Source organism: Dioscorea cayenensis, chromosome 20 (assembly GCF_009730915.1).
Source record: "Dioscorea cayenensis subsp. rotundata cultivar TDr96_F1 chromosome 20, TDr96_F1_v2_PseudoChromosome.rev07_lg8_w22 25.fasta, whole genome shotgun sequence".
Taxonomy (NCBI): Eukaryota; Viridiplantae; Streptophyta; class Magnoliopsida; order Dioscoreales; family Dioscoreaceae; genus Dioscorea; species Dioscorea cayenensis.
Genome location: NC_052490.1, coordinates 20548412 through 20554230, shown reverse-complemented (window position 1 = coordinate 20554230; position 5819 = coordinate 20548412). Strand labels below are relative to the sequence as shown.

The window sequence follows — 5819 nt, the reverse complement described above, 5'->3', positions numbered from 1 at the left end:
CTCTTCCGCAGAAGATGAACGGGGCTAAGCGATCTGCTGAAGCTATGGGATGTCAGAATACATCGGTAGGGGAGCGTTCCGCCTTAGAGGGAAGCACTCGCACAAGCAGGTGTGGATGAAGCGGAAGTAAGAATGTCAGCTTCAGTAAGGCAAACAGTGGTGAGAATCCAATGCCCCGAAAACCTGAGGTAAGGGTTCCTCCGCAAGGTCCATCAACAGGCGGTGAGTTAGGGCCTAAGATCAGGCCGAAAGGCGTAGTCGATGGACAATAGGTGAATATTCCTATACTACCCCTTGTTGGTCGGAAGGGACAGAGGAGGCTAGGTTAGCCGAAAGATTGATTTTTTGGTTCAAGGACGCAAGGTAACCTTGCTTTTTCAATGAAGTAGAGGAAATGCCTTGAGTCAATGTCACGCGTAGGCGTTGAAGTCGCTCGAACGACCTTCAACAATGAGATTTGGAAATCCAATTCTTTCTCCACTTCTTCCTGATGAATGATTGATAGGAAGGGATTACCTGGGCTTCCCTGCATCAGATCGATTCATACCTCCTCGCCCTGTCTCCAAGATCTCATTCAATAGATCTAACAAATTTCTAGGGTAGGTAGAGGAAGGCAACGTGAACAGCTTCGAAGGAAAGGCGAACAACCTTAGTTTGGAAAGAAAGATTGTAAGGTGGGTTTAACAACTTTGAAGGAAAGGTGAACATCCTTAGTTGGTTATAAAGGAAGGCAACGTGAAAGCTACCGCTTCACAAAGGTTGACCACTACAACTCCGCTGTTCTCTTTCGCCTAGCGGTGCATTGGGCCTACTTTCAATCTATGCACCACTTATTCAGGAAGGTTAACTTACCTTTTCTTTTTTTCTTCAAGCACGGAGCCCGCCAGTCCACTCCCAACCCCAGATATTCATCTTCTCTTTCGTGGTCTGAACCTAAATGAAAAACAACCCCTACTGAGACAAAGGCAGGCTTCCTGTCGGGCTTTTTCCGCAAACTTGTAGCTTTGATTCGAGTGGCATCCAAAGGTCTATGGCCTTAAGCAAGCCCCTTCATCAAAGTCTGAAATTTCTTGTTCTAGTTTCGTTAGCTAAACTTACTTTAATGGTTGGTTTGGTTGAGTCCTAGGAAGAAAACCTTGCCTATTTGACTACAAGTCAATGAATGATTGATTAATTAGCACAACAACAAAAAATGAGTTTTCAAGACAGTCAGGTGTGCATACTTTGTTAAGTTAATAGTCGAGATTTATATTCATTTGTATTAGCTGACTGAATAGAACATCAAGGTGACAAGATTCGAACCTATGGCCCTATATACCCAAAAGAGATGAGCTGACCAGACTGCGCTACACCTCGTCTTCCCCTAGAATATATAGATCCACCCGATCTATAAACACTCAAACCAAACTCGACCACCCCACTTTGGGCACAGGGAAACGCGAACCACCATTTTTTGGAAATTTCCTGATCAGCTTCTTTCACTTGAATTTCTTTCTTCATCTGGCTCGCTCTCAGCTACGTGTCCTTTGGACCAAAAGCCCACTCATAAGTGGATTTGAACGACTGACACAAGGATTTTTAGTCCTTTGCTCTAACTTGCTAAGCTACCTGAACCACTTTCATCGCTTCTGACCCAAAAATGAAGTTCTGGAAGCATGTATTAAGCATATGTTTCTTATCCGAAATCTCCTACTCAAATTGGGCTTTGTGATACAAGCTGAGCAACTAAGCCTTCAGCTTTTCTGATATATGATACCACTTCTTGCCGTTATGGTAGTCTCTTTCTTCAGTAAGGTAGTCTAGTCTATCTACCCGCTAGTGTAGTCAAGCAAGTCGGCAAGCCGCTTAGGCTTAGTCAAGTAAGTACGCCAATCTCTTCGCTTTGGTAAGTGAGGTAGTCTTTCCTGTTAATCAAGTAAGTGGTATGCGATCAATCTCTTCTTCTTCTTCAAAGACATGCCACCCTTGAGATCTGTTCCATTCTTTCTAGATTAGTCATGAGGGTCAACATACCCTTACATAAGAAAAAGATCCGGCAGTCTTAGAGGACTAATGCCAAAAAATATTTTGACATCAATCCAATTATCATATCAGAAAGAAAGACTTATGACATGACCAATGAAGTAAGCGTTTGATACCGTTAAGAGATCTCTCAATTCATTTCCTTTCGACGGAGAAAAAAGGAAGAAGTAGACAAGAAAATAATAAAAGATTCAAAGATAAGAAAAAAAACTTAAATTCATTTTTACTCGAAAAACAAAAAAAGGACTCCCAATTGGTTGCTCTATCATGGTCTGATTTTTTGTTTCATCAATACTCGATCTATCTACTTATCATATTTTTGCCCCTACTCGCTAATTCCATAGCAAGTCTCTCTCTTATATATTAATAATGTTTGAAGTCCTATTTTCCTCCTTTAAAAGAGAACTTTTCAGTACCCCTTTGTCCAGAGAAAGGGATCTATTCCCGAATGGCTGACTCACCAATAAAGCTGGCAAGGGGGCATTTCCTCTAGGAGGAATGAAAGAAGCAGAGATATTAGACTCAGCCTGAGCTTGACTAAGACCAATAAATTTTAAGTTAAGGCGAGTTTACAGGTTTCATACCCGCATTCAAGAAAAGCATAGCCAATTGGGAAAGATGGGAACTCCATAATTATTCTTCTATCTATTCCCCAGTCCAACTGTTGATTGAATACTTTTCTGAATACTCTCCCTTTACAGGTGCATTACTCCTTGGATGAGGAGTTACAAAAGGAGGATCCCTCCCAATGAGCCTGGTAAAGAATACAAGATGCTCGAGCATCTTTAGAAAATCACTGCTCCTCGAGCTGATCATGAAATAAAAAACCTGCTCTCTTCGAGGTTCTTAAGAGTACCATGGTGGCTGATGATCTGGCACCTGAAACTCTAGCACTCATTGTTTCAACGGCATTTACCTCGCGATTGTCACCTTCTCGGATGCAGACCTACCAACAACTTAAATATTTGGTTTTCTTATATGTAAGATTAAGATGAATACAAAAAAACAAGAGATTCGATTTGAGCTAGGGCCAATCATCTTGACCACCTCTTTCCAACAATGTTTCCGGAAGAGAGGAGTGGTTCCCCAGCATGTTTCGAAGAAAAAAAAAGATCCGCCAGGCCATGCCAACCATGCCAATGAAAACCGAACCATCAGCCATGAAGAATTTCTTATTCTCAACTGCTTTTATCCCCGAGAAGGGGATGGACTTACTAAATTCAAAAGAAACTTGGGCAAAAATCTTTTCCCGGTATTCCAATTGGATTGACGACCAAATACCATTAAGGGGAAGCTACCTTGGTGTCATTTCATCCATCCCCTCATTCCCTGAGAAGTGACTAGCACTGATGCTAGTGCATTTACTTGTTTGACTAAAAGAAAGAAGAGGAAATAATCACCCTAAGCTTGATCAAAACTCCTTGTCTATGCCAATTCGACTTGTATGAAATCGTGAATGAAGGTGACATCTCTCTTTGTTTACTCAACTAATTACTAGTTCTTTGGGTTTGCTTGGTGACTGAGCATCTTAGTTTGAACTAGCACCTCAACTTTCACACTAAGAAGGCTATTCAATGGGGTGAAGACATTCTTTATCTTTTTTAGACAGTTTATTTTTCTTTTGAGTGCAACACTCTTTCTGTTAACTTATTGTGAGTTCCATAATTTGATCTGTTTGGCATCTCTATTGTCGACTCTGGCTCAGTGCTGAAGTTGGACATGAATCTAAGAAGTTATGTCGAATCAATCATCACAGTAGAAGTAGTTGGACTTTACCAAATCCTTAATAAGAGGTTCATAGTTAATGTTCTAGACGCAAAGCTCACTAGCAAAAACCCTTATAGATACTGACTGAGACGGAGGAGCAGCAATGCAAGACATAGTGTTGATCTTGTTCCATAGCCTCCCTCCCTTCATGCTCTTCCTACCTAAGATAACGAAGAAGGAAAGGTAAGCGAAAGCTCTTGTTTGACCGAAGGAAGGGGGTATGGACTGGACCTATACCATAAAAGAGTTCAGTGAACCTGAGTGCCATCTGAGATCAATCAACTAGAGTGCTCAAACCTATACCAGAACTCCATCAATCATTCGGTTAGAAGTCCACTATTTCATCCTTTATGTTTCCATCGAGGGAGAGTACTCTATTTAAAAAAATCTATCTATCCATCTGGATTCCTCTTTTTAAAAGTAAGTCCTTCCTGCGATCTTCTTCAAGAAAAAAGAAAGGGTCAATGACAACTAAGAGTTCTTTCATTCGAGCAGTTGAGGGAATGAGTGAGATACGTTTCTTAGTCCACTATTCTTTCAGGGAGGAATTGAGCCTCAATCAGAGTATGCAAAGAAAGAAATGCTGCGAGAGTGAGAGCATTCAGAGTTAGTAGTATAGGAAGTCAAGATTAACTCCTTCGATTTAAAAAGCAATCTGGCAACTCCTCTTACGCGCAACGAGTACTTGCCCTAACAATTGGCAGATTAGTATAAGCAACAACAAGGCACAATGAGGCCATTCATATTGGCTTACTCCTCCTGCTTAATAGCCGCGTGTTGACTCCTTACTTCGAGTTGAGCTCTTGTTAATGGGCACTAGGCATAATAAAAAAAATAAAACGGATTAACTAAACTCAGTTTTTTGTATCATGAATCTTCCAAGGCCCCACTCAAGGAATAAGGAAGTATATAATAATCGAGAAATTGCAATGGAAAATAAAAGGAAAGGTTTGTGATGATTTTGAAATCTTTTCTACTAGGTAATCTATTATCTTTATGCATAAAGATAAGAAATTCGGTCGTTGTGGTTGGACTCTATTATGGATTTTTGACCACATTCTCCATAGGGCCCTCTTATCTCTTCCTTTTCCGAGCTTGGGTCATTGAAGAAGGAACCAAGAATGAGGTATCAATAATAACTAGTTTTATTATGGGACAGCTCATGATGTTTATATTGATCTATTATGCGCCTCTATATCTAGCATTGGGTAGACCTCATACAATAACTGTCCTAGTTCTACCATATCTTTTTTTTTAATTTCTTCTGGAACAAAAAAAACTTTTTAGATTATGGATCAACTACTAGAAAAAAATGTGTAATCTCAGCATTCAATGTGTATTCTTAAATAATCGCATTTGAAAATTATTCAACCATTTCATTTTACCAAGTTCAACGTTAGCTAGATTAGTAAACATTTATATGTTTCGATGCAACAACAAGATGTTATTTGTAACAAAAAATTTTGTTGGTTGGTTAATTGGTCACTTTTTATTTATGAAATGGCTTGGATTGGTATTTATTATTCTGCATCCGGAGAAAATAGATGAAACGGAAGAGATCCGAGCAAATGGAATGGAAAAAACAAAGGATGAATTCGACTTTCACTTTATAGAGACATGCTAGAAAGATAGCCCTGGTTATGATCTTATCTTGAGACCCTCCCTAATTGGCAATTAGGAAGACTTAAAGAAGATAAAAATGAAAATACTTAAGAGTTCCATGCAACGAGGCATTCCCCGAGGCCAAGGACGGGGTCGAACCATCATTCCAGGATTTATAGTCCGATACATTTCCATTATGTTACCTAGCCAAACCCGCCACCTCATGTGTTAAAGTAAAATGGTTGTTCTTCCTTCCCAGCTCCATCTTTTTCTACATATGTGGTGGTGGGCTCCGCGCTCTATATGACCAGCGGCGGGTTACCAGAGAAAATAAGAGAAGAGGGGACAACTTCTTTCACCCTTGTCTTGTTCAATCATCCTTTTCTGATTAAAAGTTGCAAGCCACTCCACTACTAGTACAGAGGCCA

The 5819-nt window shown here is 40.1% G+C and overlaps 1 pseudogene; it reads left to right on the top strand.

Annotated features, from left to right (window-relative positions):
• Nucleotides 1-4744: 4744 nt before the first annotated feature.
• LOC120251340 lies at nucleotides 4745-5413 on the top strand (annotated as a pseudogene).
• The last annotated feature ends 406 nt before the right edge of the window (nucleotides 5414-5819 follow it).